General features: G+C 33.3%; 1 protein-coding gene across 3 annotated transcripts in view; it reads left to right on the forward strand.

Annotated features, from left to right (window-relative positions):
• The window catches only part of LOC111501873 (uncharacterized), a 314266-nt gene that overhangs the window by 81799 nt on the left and 217351 nt on the right, over positions 1-15116 (forward strand). For 2 of the 3 annotated variants that reach the window (XM_023155791.2, XM_023155790.2), the window contains exon 2: positions 383-439. The exons of the other annotated variant lie outside the window; for it this stretch is intronic. The gene's annotated coding sequence lies outside the window, so the exon portion shown is untranslated. The remainder of the gene's footprint in view (positions 1-382; positions 440-15116) is intronic. 3 annotated transcript variants of the gene reach the window in all.

Here is a 15116-nt window from a genome sequence, read left to right on the forward strand (position 1 = left end):
GAAAATGAAGCCTATTTTGATGAGAGAGATTACGATAATTTTTCTTCAACTATTATACATTTTATTGAATTTCAAAAATGTTTTTTCAGAATTCCAATTCAGTGAATCATCATTGTAATTAAATGAAAATATCTTGCAAAACACTCTGTTATTTCATCTCTCTTGCTACCTTCTGATTTCGTTTTTTGCCGACAAAATAAAAAAGACAATCTTCCAGCCAGAAAGAAATAATTATATTTGGAAAAATAGATTGAAAGTCATACTTGAATCACAATATCAATGAACTCCCCTAATCCAACCTTTCTATAGAGGTGCTTAAGAAAACAGGCCATTTTGACAAGTGTTCCGAAAGCAAAAAACTGATACTTTACTTTTATTACAGGTTTCTGAATGTCACCATTATATGACTGCCTTCTCATCGAAATTCAACGAAAATAAGGTCAGTATAACTTGAGTTCGGGAAATAAAATCGAATGGTTCCTTGGCATGATGATATTTGATATTCTAATGTAGGGAGCATATTTTATGATGTGGTGGATTAAACGAGGGAAAGCAAAATACAGGGTGTAACTAAATAAGTGTGAAACATTCAAAGAGGTGATTCCTCATCGAAAAAAAGATAGGATCTTTTATATAGAGAAAATTCATTGGAGCATCCCTTGTTAAGATACAGCCCCTTAAAGGGGGTACATAAAATTTGTATAGTTATCAATTTTTTTGACAAGCACTAGAAAAGTTACAATATTGAAATTGATCTGACGTTTTGTACTACCAAAAGAAACTTAGCCAGAAATTTATTCGGTTTACCCCATGGTTGTAAGGGGTGGAAAAAGCAACCCCTAAAATTTATTTCCAATGTAACTTTTTGTCTTATCATTTGTTTACCATTTAAAAATGTATTTCCGATAGCATGTTTTATTCTAAACAGAAAATGTATCTAGGGTTTTTTGCCCAAAATAAACCAGTTCGCAGCAAAAAATTATTTTACGAACAACTACAGAGATACATCGTCATAAATGCGAAAATACGAAACTAATCTATCTAGTAGGTCGCTATTAGCGATAGTGACAATTAAATTGGTATGACGCTGTCAGTTTATGAATTTTCGAAATTGAATAAATACTATTCTTAATTTGTTACTTTGATAATTCACTTGTTATTAAAATGGCATACACAAATGAGGAAATGGTTGATATGCATTACGTTTACGGTCTGTCGCAGGGGAATGGGTTAGAAGCTTCTAGAAGACATGCTGAAATGTATCCTCAACGGTAGCATCATTCACAAAAAGTATTCGCTCGACTTCATCAACGATTACGAGAATATGGTTCATTCGACAAAAGAACGCAGGATTGTGGTCGCCATCGAGAAGTACGAACACCACAGCTTGAGGAAGCAGTACTTAATTTAATTGAAGAACAATCTACTACCAGTACTAGAAAGATTGCTTTCCAACTGAATGTTGATAATATGACGGTATTTCGAATTTCAAAAGAAAAACTCTCATACCCTTACCATCTGCAACAAGAACAGGCACTGTTACCGCGAGACTTTCCGAACCGTCTTGAATTTTTCAATTGGATGCTGGAAATGATTAGAAGAAATTGTGACTTTCTGAAGACGATAGAATTCACAGACGAATGTAGTTTTTTCTCGGGACAAGATTATTAATTTTCATAATTACCACATATGGGCTGATGAAAACCCTCACGATATTGTCGAAACTAATCATCAAGAACTGTTTTCTCCTAACGTGTGGCTCGGAGTTATTGAGGTTGATTTAATTGGGTCTCATTTTGTACCTCCTCGATTAAATGGTGAGGCATACGTTCAATTTTTGAGAGAAGTGCATCCGGTACTGCTGGAGGAAGTTCCTTCGGGCGTCAGAAGGGATATGTTTTTATGCATGATGGGGCTCCCGCCCATTTTAGTAAAGGAGCGCGTCAGCATTTAACTGAAACATATGCAAATCCATATTCTTGATCCCCGGATCTCAATCCTTTCGATTTCTCTATTTGGGGCCATTTACAGCATTCGGTTTATCGTACTCCTGTTCGCGATGTAGAGGACTTACAGGACACATATGACACAATTGTTTCAGGCAGCTGAATTTTGCATATATTTGAAAATATTTTCCCAATAACCTCATTCGATATTCTGAAGAATAACTTAATGGAAAGGATAGGAAACAATTGTTCATAATTTGCTGGCTTATTTGGCTCTGGATTGAACCATCTATCAATAACAAAAAACCTATACAATGTAGACCTTTCATATTCACGTCTCTGTCCTCATTATAAATATCCTGTTAATGCTACTGAATCTCTAGAAAATTATGGAAAAATAATATTATATATAGAAATACTACAGTTGACATATTTTAGTAATGGTATTTCCATTCTATAACTGATTCTGAATGCCGCAAATATTAATTGAAAACAAAAAAACTCAAAGGTATCTTCAACCATTTATTTTTTCAATCAAAAAATACATTTGCCAAATAGATGCATCAAAAGAATTTCTTTATCAACAATTCCTGAACAAAAAAAAATTTTTCATCGAATGCGCAGCAATAATATTTGTTTTTCCAAAAAAAGTTCAAGATTTCTATGAAATTCCACGAACCCCATCGATAGAATTGACCGTGGCTGGTCAGAACAATTATTCAATTCTATAAAATGGAGGAAGTTATGAAAGGCAGTGATTTTTCAAGAGACACTCCTGAATTGAAATACTATTTCAATTATAAATTGATTTCTCATTTTACATCTTCAGAAAAATACCATAAAAGTGCAAAAAAGTTATAGTTTTCATCGGGGGTTTTGTGAATTGTATTTTTTTATATAAATTACCAAAAAATATAACATGGATAAAATATCTTGCAAGTGCTCAGAAATCATGATTACATTCATCAATTCCATGGCGAAACTTGTTGCAAGTTTTGACAAAAGACATTTTTTTGTGAAAGAGTCAATGTTTCTTACTGTTTTTCTGGGTTTTGAACCTGACATTATCTGATAACGCTATCCTAATAATGGGCAATTATCTGCAAGGTAGAAATCAGCACGTTTGGTTGAATTCTCAAGTGTCGAATGATCTGGAACTGAAGGCAGGAGTACAACAAGGATCAGTTTTGGGTCCATTGCTCTTTATTATTTACTCATCAACCTTGGTGAAGAAACTTCAAACCTGTAATATGCATCTTTATGCGAACGACACTGAATTTTATCACTTTTTATCCAGAAGATGTCAAAGAAGCTTGCGGATACATATACTCTGATATTGAAAAAATAATGAACAAGCAACTCCACACTCGCTTTTCATTAACACCGAAAAATCTAAAGTTATAATTTTTGGGTCTGAAATCAATAGGAGTGAAATCATCAATTCAGTTGAAATTCACATGAATGCAGATACACTTCATGTTGTTGGTGAAGCCAGGAACCTTGGCGTTATTTGATTTATCATATGAGGTTCGAAGAACACATCAACAGACTCATTTAACAAGCCTGTGCCTCCCTCGAATTGTTATATGCTAACAGGCACTCCTCATCGATAGAATTGAAAACATGTGTGAGAGCTTAGTCCTAGCACAGTTGAATTTTGCAGATACTCTTTATGGGCCGAATCTAACAAGACATTATGTACAAAAAATTCAGAAAGTCCAGAAATTTTGTTTGAGACTTATCTAGGGAATGAGAAGAAGAAACAAGATATCTCACGAGCTCAGGAAAGTTGTATGGCTGATTATGGAGAATAGGAGAGAACTGAATGCTGCCTGTCTCTATCATAAGATTGTGTCATATAGTGCCTTTCTACCTATACGTGTATTTCTTCAAGCCCCCAGGGTCAACTAAAAAAATTGAAATTTAAGATGATGAAATTAATGCATGAATATATCATTTTGAAATAAAATTGAAAGATGAAATTTTCAAGATGGCGACTGGGCGCCAACTGGGAAAAAATTAAATGAAAAGGGGGGTCTTGTGGCACATCATTTTGAAGCTCCTGACGAATACTTCACAACCCTATAATTTGAAGTCAGTATCTTTACCTACTACAAAATGGCGGAACATTCAATACATTTCTGAGGACAAACACATTTATATCGATATTTCTAGAAAAATTCTTTTTATCTGTCATATGGCAATTTCAAAAATCCGATAAGGTTTGCTAAGTTATTTTTTGTTTATAAAAACGTCAAATAATGTCAGTACGACAATGAACATCATTGTTCAGTTAGAATATTCTCATTTAGTTTTCGGTTTTACTAGTAGAAAGGTGCCACGTCAACAATCTCTAAAATGGTCAATTTTTGTTCATTGGAAGAAAACATTGAATCGATTTTTATTTACGGCGCGACGCGTAACTTTCACGAAAGGATTTCCAATGAACGTTTTCCGAATCGTTCTATCTGTAAAAAATATTTGAGTATATAACAAAAAGCCTCCAGGACATCCGTCCATTCCGGAAGAACAGCAAGTGCAAATAATTATTGAGATTGTAGTGAATCCTGAATAGTCTACTTATTCCGTCGCGAATGTTTGTGAGGTGTCTTCTTCTACTGTGTGGAGACTTTTGAAGAAGAATAGGTATCATCCATGTAAAATTAAAATAGTCCACCAATCAACTGAAGATGACCCTGATTGAAGAACAGAATTCTTCAAAATCATTATGGAAACCATTGTAAAGCATCCTACCTATCTCCACAATATTTGTTTCAGTGACGAATTTTTTTTAAACGGCAATGTTCACAGATGAAACTGCCGTTATTGGAGTGACACCAAACCTCACGTTTTCCAGGAAACACATACACAATATCCAGAAAAAATCATCGTTTGGACAGGAATATTGGAAAACCATATTGTAGGACCACTATTCATTAATCAAAATTCAACAGGGCATCTGGATATGCTGAAAACTACTGTTGACCCTTTCATCACTGAAATCGTCAAAGCGAGTCCTAATGAATTCGATATGGATATTGTATTCCAACAAGATGTAACACCACCACATTACTCCAGACAAGTAATAAACTATTTGGATACAACTTTTTCCGGTCGTTGGATTAGCCGTCGAGGTCCTACAGAATGGCCAGTCCGCTGGCCAGATTTGACACCTTTGGACATTTTGAGGGGTTATTTGAAGCAAAAGGTGTACGAAACTGAACCTGCTTCAATATTGGATATACAGCAGAAAATAATGAATATTTGTAAAAATATTGACGTTACTGTGTTCGAAAATGTTTGGCATGAAATATCGGATGGGCTGTTCATGTGTCAAGAAGTTCAAGGCAACCATTTCGAGCATCTTCTGAACCGACCTTAAGTTTATTACCTTGTGTTATGTAGTTAAATGTCAATGTATTCAGGCAATTATTGAAAGTTTCGCCATTTTGTAGTACCTAGTTGCAGATATTGACATTACATTCCAGGGTTGTTTCCCCAGATAGCGCCCAGTTTCATCTGTCAATTTCACTTCAAAATTAAGTATTCATGCATTAATTCCATTATTCCAAGCTCTTTCAGCTACTAAATAGCAGAAGTATTCAATGTTATTTCTGAACTTTCGAAAAAATTGCCACCCTCACAGTTAAAAATAAAATTCAAATTATATCTTTTTCAAAATTAATAACTTGAAGAATTTTTCAACATTCTGATTTTCTATCTTCTCTCATCTTCTTCTATCAATTTTTTTCCTTTTTGAATGATTCATGGCCAATGATGGTTTGTTTAGTTTTCCTATAACTTTACACGTGTAGTTGAAACTTAGTACTGTAATTTTTTTTTTGTGTTTGTAGTAATGAAAACGTTTATTATCATTATTATTGTTATTAAAAATATATTGAATATTTTGAATCAATGAAGAGACCGTTGAAATGTGAAAATTTGAAAAAGGGCAAACCAAGGAGTTCACTTTCTAAAAATTTAGTATTTGATTTCATTTTTTCCATTTATTATTTAGTTCTCTAATTCACTCGACTTCATTTTAATCAAACTGAATCAATTCGTAGACAAAATTTATGAATATGGGGAGTTAGCCCTTCATTAGAGTTTGGCAAACTCTCTATTGAGAGTTGGCCAATCATAACTTTTCAGAGAATGTGAAACCGTGAAAACGCAGAAAAACAGAGAAAACTTCTTCGCTATGTTGTTTTGCTGACTTAAAAATCTGCACCCTACCCAAGAAATTTGAAAAATCGCACTCTCATATTCAAAATATTTCTCAAATCGAAAACATCAATTTTGTTATGTGAAATATTTTAATAAATACTCAATTTTTCTATATATGAAGCATACATATTGAAATTTTGATTTTATTTTTTGAGAACTAATTGAAAATTAGTCACATATTGAAAATGTACCTCACCTAGTTGTAAATTTCGATGCACCCCAGTTGCGCACTAATTATCACGGTCCGACTGATTGACAAATTGTTTGATCTCGATGACACCACTGAGCGAAATGGATTCCGAAGGTACCATTTATGCAAATTGTGGAACCATTACGCATGTCCATTTCAGAACCCAGGAGTCGAATTGGTGGTGCAAAATATGTCTGTTTGTTGTTTCATTCTGCTAATCCGTAGGGGGGATATGATTTCTTTGAACACAAGAGCGTGGAACTTGATTGGATAATTCATCTCTGCAGAAATGTTGAAAAAAAATTTTGGTAGAAATTGTCCTTCTATGGTCGTTTATTGTATGTAATTAATGATAATAATAAAAATGCTTCACTGTCAAAAGAATAAAAAAATCTGTTTTTCCGTTAATCAGCTGTCGCCCCCATTAAAACGACAACTCTCAGAAGTTGAGAAACTTGTACGAGCTGAAGTTTAATGAGGTCTTACCTTTCAACGTGTGATTTCTAACACAAGATCTCATTGACAGCGAGTGTAAATGGGTAAATAAAAATTTATACGTATACGAAACGTATACGTTTCGCGGGCTACTTACACTCGATTAATTTTTTTTATGTTGGTATACTCGTCTTGAGCATATGTTCACAGTTTCAGCAGTTAAGCATGTACAGTTTGTTCGTGAGAGGCATGAAAGTTTTGAGGGTCCGGCGATTTTTTGCTATCGAAAAACGTGGATCAAAAATGTGCATAAAATTTTGTGTTAAAAATGAAATCAAGTGCTCAGAAAACTTGGAATATTGACAGTGGCATACGGTGCTTGTACTCTGATTCAGCTTTTCACAGAAGGTCGAGAAGATATGAATGTCGACGCTCGCCCTGGACGCCTCAGCACATCAATAATCTATGAAGATGTTGAGAAAGTTGGGGGGTTTTGTGACACATCATTTTGGAGCTCATGACGAATACTTCACAACCCTAGAATATGAAGTCAGTATCTTTACCTACTACAAAATGGCGGAACATTTGATAAATTTTTGAGGACAAACACATTTATATCGATATTTCTAGAAATATTTCTTTTTATCTGCGATATGACAATTCCAAAAACACGATGAGGTTTGTCAAGTTATTTTTAGTTCATAAAAATGACAAAAAATGTCAGTACAACAATGAATATCATTGTTCAATTAGAATATTCTCATTTAATTTTCGGTTTTACTAGAAGAACTGAACACTCTACTTATTTCGTCGCGAATGTTTGTGAGATGTCTCCTTCTACTATGTGGAGACTTTTGAAGAAGAATAAGTATCATCCACATAAAATTAAAATGGTACGCTAATTAACTGAAGATGACTCTGCTCGAAGAACAGATTTCTGCGAAATCATGACGAAAACCATTGCAAGGCATCCTACCTTTCTCCACAATATTTGTTTTGGAGACGAATGTCCATTTTTTCAAACGACAAAGTTCACAAACAAAATTGCCGTTATTGGAGTAACACCAACCCTCACGTTTTTCGGGAAACACATACCCAATATCCAGAAAAAATTAACGTTTGGGCAGGAGTATTGGAAAACCATATTTTAGGACCTCAATTTGTTTTGATCAAAATTCAACAGGGTAAGTGTATTTGAATATGCTGAAAACCACTGTTGAACCTCTCATCACTGAAATCATCATGAATCCTGATGAATTCGATATGGATATTGTATTCCAACAAGATGGAGCACCACCACACTATTCCAGATGATTAAGAAACTATTTGGATACTGCTTTTTTCAGTCGTTAGATTGGCCATCGAGGTCCTACAGGATGGTCATCCCGCTTGCCAGATTTGACACCTTTAGACTTTTTTTTAACCGGTTATTTAAAGCAAAAGGTGTACGAAACTGAACCTGCTTCAATATTGGATATGCGGCAGAGAATAATAAATATTTGTAGAGATATTGACGTTACTGTGTTCGAAAATTTTCGGCGTGAAATATCGGATAGGCTGTTCATATGTCAAGAAGTTCCAGGCAACCATTTCAAGCATCTCTTGAACTGACCTCAAGCTTATTACCTCATATTATATAGTTAAATACCAATGTATTCAGGCAATTATTAAAAGTTTCGCCATTCTGTAGTAGTTGAAGATATTGACACTATATTCTAGGGTTGTGAAGCATTTTTCAGGAGCTTCAAAAAGATGTGTCATAAGACACGAATGGCGCCCAGTCGCCATCTCAAAAGTTTCATCTGTCAATTTCACTCCGAAATAAAGTATTCATACATTATTTTCATTACCCCAAATTAAAATTTTTTGAGTTGACCCGTTCAAAAAAATAAAAGGGGGGACATTGAAGAAATGCACTGTATCTGACGAGTGGAATACTTAGAAGAGACCAGAGGAAGTTTCTGTCTTCATTATTCCATTAAGCAAGCCATTTCTAATATGAAAATGACATAAACTGTCAAAATTTTATTTGTTCTGCGTATAGGGCTGCAAAACTGTTATTTCATTTTCGATTAAATACTCCATAACAATAGATATGTTCTAGAACGGAATTCCATATCTCAAATGAGAGACAACTAATGATTAATAAACGGTTTCAGTTGCAGAGGAACCTAGTTCTGTAGAGGTGATCGCAAATTATTTTTGGGATTATCTGTGAACTCAACTGCTTATTGAAGTTATATTTCAATGAATATAAAATCCATGTTTCATTGAATTTTTGTTTTCTGGATATGACAACTTTGATTTTATTGATTCGTGATGATCTCTTGAAGAATTGATAAATTAAATGATATATTTGTTTTCGAACTCTCCAATATAGAATCTCTTCGATTAAGATGGCAAAGAATTGAGGAATTCCACAATACCTTCTCTCTCTGGAACAATACAGTGCAATGTTGGGGCATTGTCAATTTTTCGTTCTTCTCTTATATTTACAGTGTGGATGTCTTCACATATAATTTGATTCTGTATCAAAAACGGATTATGAACGAAGCAACCCAAATTAAAAGTTTTTCACCCCAACTGGAAGTAAGTGAGGATTCAGAAATGGAATCATACATTGTACCATAAATTGGGCGGCAACAAAAAATACTTTTTGTATCACGTATTCAAAAAACACACTTTTACTCTCTGTCTTTTATTTGACTCTTTTAATAGAATTTATTACATAATTAGTGAATCTAGGGTTGATGCAAAACATCACCGCAGAGTGGTGAGGTGTTTTCTCTGTTCGATTTCCATCTCCCACTATGTCTTTGTTTGTATTCAATGTACACAAGCTCTGTAGGAAAATCCTGCATTGGCTCTCAGAGCCAAATTGAACTGCCAGCATCTGGAAAATATATAGTTCATTTCCATTCGACTGTCTAGTGTTCATCTTTCTTCCTCTTTTGGAAAGAATATCACTTCATTATTAAGATGGAGAAGAAGAAAAAGCAGAATCCTATTTTGCCGCAAATTTTCCTATAGATATTAGGTGTTTTTCATATGTGATGAAAATTTGTGATAATGTATATGAAACAGATTTGGCATATCATTGTGCTAGAACAATACTAAGAGAACTTGAAAAATGGCCAATTTAAGTGCTATACTAGTGCTATACTAGGATATGTTACATTCAAAAGATTGAGTATGAAATAACCGATATCTCACTATTGCAATTTGTATTGTATTGTAGGGAGACATGTTGGAAAGTTTGTTTTTTCCGAACGATATGCGACTCATATTCTCATATTTTGTTTTGTGAAATAGTAGGACATTTCGAGGTGTCTCACTGTTTCTCCAGCTAAGGATATTTTCTATAAAATATCTTCATTTTTGAAGTTATCCTAGTATTGCATCATCGAATATGTCTCAGTTTTTACTATAAATATCTAATAATGACTGCTTTTCTGAAATATCTTTATATTGCTCCACGTTAATATTCAATACCCAAAAAACATTACAAATATCTTGGAGATGTCTTTGTGTTTTACTGTGAGAATATATACATGGTTATATGAGTTATGTGAGTTAATATACATGGTGCAAACATGCATGAAGTATTTATGTATTTTATTAGGATACTGATAATTTTCCATCAGAGTGTATCGTTATCAAACTGGAAACTATCAAGTCTACGAGCTCCGAAATGGTAAATAATATTTCATATTCTGACATATTAGATTGGAAAAGTTTCTCATCTAATTTTAGACCCTCCATCAAAATACTGATGGTGAGAAAATACTTTGGGCTAATATAAAAGTATTGCGTGTCACCAAAGAGGATCCAAATTCAATTCATTATAAAGACACTTTCAAAAAAAAGGTGATCGTTCAAAAAAATTAAGAAGGAAATAATAGACCTAGTGCAGCGTATATTAACAGGCCAAAAATATCGTTTGAAAAACACACAAATCTTTTGAGCTTACTCAAACATATCCCAGTAGAACATCATGATTTCTTCAAGAGTTTCAAACCCTTTGAAAAAGGGCAAAAGGTAGAGCATGAGGAAAGTGAGTAAACTTCAAGTAATTAATACCCTTTTTTATACGTTTCGTCATAATAGTTTCTATTTTTATGCCAAGGAATAGTACCTAATAGTCAGTTTTGTTTATTGTTAAGAGTTTATATTCGTTTCACTTGTAAAAATAAATGATTCTTTTCTCCTATAGCTGTTTCCATTAACTTGACAACTTTCGAAACGAAAGTAAAAGACAAATTCTCAAATTTTCCTCCGCAATTCAAGCAATACAAGGTTATTGTCAAAAATTACAACTTTGAGGTTTTTATGTCGAATCAGATTGCAGCGGTTTGATATCATTTTCCAAATGCTCACACTTTCTTACAAATTCTACTAATTCCAATCCAAACGCAAACAAATATTCTTTGACTGGTGGGTACTGATTTTCTACTTTATCTAATTTCGAATTCATTCCATCAATATTAGAATTTGAGTCTCTCACCTTTGAGATGTGAAAACTAACATATTCACTACAATCTTCAGGCTCTGCTAGATTTTTCAAACGTTTGTTTTCAATATCAAAATTTCCATCGGAAGTTCATCTGACACCAATTCCAGGTTTTCTCTACAGTCGTTGAAGCTGCCTTTTTTTCTGCGAAATAAGTCATTGATGCTTCCTTTACACATTTTTATGATATGACAGATGTCGATATTTGAATCAATATATGAGAAATGATGATTGTTATAACTTTATCTATTCCAAGTTTTCATCATTGAAATTGGTCAGATTAGAATAATCATCATCCAAAATGTGTGACATTGCCGAGGTACTGACGACCGTCAGCTGAATTGGCTAAAAATAATATCCTTCGGTTCCTTTGTGGGTTTGTCTCGGGAATATACATTTTCATCACCATTCGAATATGCACCGGCAGTGACATTACAATTCACACGAATAATTCTAACCTTATTCAGTGCTGTATTTCGATCGCATTTCGCATTTCAGAGTGTTGTTGTTTTCACGTAGGAGAACTGTTTACTGATGCTCAAAAAAATATAGAACAATACAAGGACTTATTCAACAAAAGTAGGAATAACTTATACCAAAAACAAAAAAAATTATTTCAATACCGAGATATCTTTGAAATATAATTTTTTTCCCTGTGTAATACAAAGATATCTTATGGAAATAAGTTAAAAACAAAATTGACAATATTGACTATAACAATAATGATATTAACATTAGACTTTCATATATCTTAGACACCAAACGCCATAAAATGACATTGTCAGTTTGAGAAATGTAAATATCAGCTACAATTATAACATTTAAACTCAATTTTCAAGAAACTGTGTTTGTCAAGTTGTCCTAGTATTTTTCTAGCACAGCGATATACATTAAATGTTTTCTTTTAAATCCTCCTTTAAGGTTTTATTCATTATTGTATAATCAGTTCGAAAGAAAAAGTGTATTCAATATATTTTGAATTATCATCATCATTACTTTTCTGTATTCCCACACATTATTCAACAATTGTTGTTATTTTATCATTTTATGAGTCGATAAATTCCACTTCAATTAAACTTCTGATTCACTCGCATAAATATTCTTCTCAAATCATTTTTAAAACGCTCCAACTATATTTTTTTCCAAATACCGATTCAGCCCTTTCTATTTCTCTTCCGTCTCTTCTTTTATATTTCTTCATCTCTCACTACCTATACTTCTGCCCATTTTTTTCCTACACCTACCTACCATTTTCACTCTATGTTTTTCTCTCTTATCGAAGCTTCCTGCCTTCCTTTCATCTCCATCATTATTTGTATCGTCCTTTATCATTATTTTGCATTGTCACATTTCATAGTCAAATTACAGAATATACTTGAAATGATTATTTGAAGAATAATACCCTCAACTCTTCACAGAAGAGAATTCAACGGTCAAATCAATATTTACCAGTTTCAATATTTCAAGCACCAATAAATTACGTTTCCACCCACCTGAGTTCTATTTGTTCTATGATGATATATGTTCACGTCCAATTCAATAAATGGAAAACGAAATGCAATGTCATAAATCAAGTAGTTTGCCAGAATATAACTTGAGCGCTTTTGGAACAATACGGAAAACTGTTCGAGAGAGTAATAAAATTGAAAAACAAGTGGATTCGACTCCTTTGTGGGTTGTGGAAGTATGAATTTTGAGTTTGGGGTTTTAGTTCCTGAACTTCATTGTTGGAGAACAATATATACGGAAATGTCATGCAAGATTGTAAATTCAGGAAAATTTCCGAATTCCTGGAACTTATAGTTTTCAAACATTTCAAAAGATTGAGTTTCAAACCTTTCTCTTTCAGAGGTAACACGTCATAGTCATGGTTGAACTCACACTGTCAAAAAAGCACAATTTCCAAATGTTAAAAGTGATCTTCGCATTCAAAAATATTTCTATGTTCTTCTATTCTTCGTGGAAATGTTCTCCTCGTTTGACCAACACATTATTTTTGTTAAGTTATGTACTCCTGTTCTGATCGAATCTGCAGTTTTTTTCTTGTTTGTTTTTATTGAATTCATTGGAATCAATGGACCAACGACATTATTGGTAGGTTCACCAAAGTATGACAATGTTTTTTGAAAATAATGAAGTCGATAATATGTAACTGTTATTGACAGCAATTGACATCTTGTTGGATGTGTCAAGGAATTATGTATGACAATGACAATTATAAATAACAATGTCAAAACATCGCAGTTTCTAATCTAATGCAGAATATATATGTTAGTAACAATATTGTTCTGAATTATAATGTGGATTAAAGAAAATTATCGCTTTTAGAGTCATGAAAAACTACATATGTTGTGAGAAAATTAAAAATAGATAGAAATAATGAGGTTGAAATAACCTCAACTCGCACAACAGTTTACCTTCGTGTCAAACTCCACAGTGATTATTACCAAAAACGAGGGTAGTTCAAAGACTTTCCGATCTCAACATAAGGATAACAGAATGAAATCGAGTATCGAGCTGTCACTAAATATTTGTTTTCGAAAGGTCATACGCCTACGCAAAGGATTATGTGTATAGGATTCTGCACCATCATTTACCACTAAAATTTTGGGCAGCTGAATTTAAACGTGGTCGTAGGAGCTTGAGAGACAATGCACGTTTGGGAAGTCTAAAAACTTCATCTACCGACGGAAATATCGCTAAAGTTCACCAAATGTTGCTAGACGACTGTCGAATTGAAATGAGAGAGATAGCAGAAGTTATGAACATGTCAAAAAATATCTTTGCCACATATCCAAATTTCGAATACTGTCAAAATATCAGCATGGTTTCTGTCAAGGTAAGTCGACCGAAAGTACTTCGTCGTATATATATTTTTTCAAATATATATATATATATACGACCTGGAAATAATCGAAAGTAAATTATATTCCCTCAGTTTTCGTGGAAATTTCTTGTCATGGCTGATGTCATACATGCGTTTCAGTAAAATATCAGTTAAAATCGGAGAGCATAAATCTGATCATTATGAGATGGACCTAGGAGTTCCGCATGGATCGATCTTGGGGCCGCTCCTATTTTTGTTATTCATAAACGATCTACATGACTATCAGTTCAGATTCAGTAGTTCTCTTTGCAGATGATACTACACTGGCCATTGATTCCGATAGTCATGAAGACTTACCTAAATAATTTAGCAGAAGAACTCATAAATTGGTGTAAAAAAAATATTTTGATAGAATTACAGAGAAAACAGTATGTATGTATTTCCATTCTAGGTGCAGATCTGTGAGTGATATTCAAGTGGTTGTCAAAATGGTATTATCAATCTTTCTGAAGTTACGAAATTCCTTGGAAAATAATATTGATGCCATAGACAAAAAAGTGAACACAAGTTACTATACTATATTGCAAATAAAAAATATTTTCAATACCAAACAACACATCTATGTATATTATGCTTCAATCTACTCCAACATATCTTATAACATCAACATTTTGGGATGCTCCAGTAGCTCAAGCAAAATATTTGTCTCCCAAAAAAGAATTATTCGACTCATTTTCAGTCTGAAACCAGATGAATCGTATCGAACATATTTTCAGAAATATAAAATTCAAACAGTTCCATGTATTTATGTTTTCAAATGTACAATGTTTGTATGCAACATGTTGAGATGTATCAAACAGTTTCTCATCGGAATTCCTGCATACAGCTTATCATTCTATATAAAAGCCCCTCATATAGAAGTATGAAGTTCTCAAATCAACGGAGCAACGGAATATAAACTTCAAATCAAAATTGAAAATA

This window comes from Leptinotarsa decemlineata, unplaced genomic scaffold (assembly GCF_025532065.1).
Source record: "Leptinotarsa decemlineata unplaced genomic scaffold, Ldec_3_MD MMD2_tig00001064_RagTag_RagTag, whole genome shotgun sequence".
NCBI classification, from domain to species: Eukaryota; Metazoa; Arthropoda; class Insecta; order Coleoptera; family Chrysomelidae; genus Leptinotarsa; species Leptinotarsa decemlineata.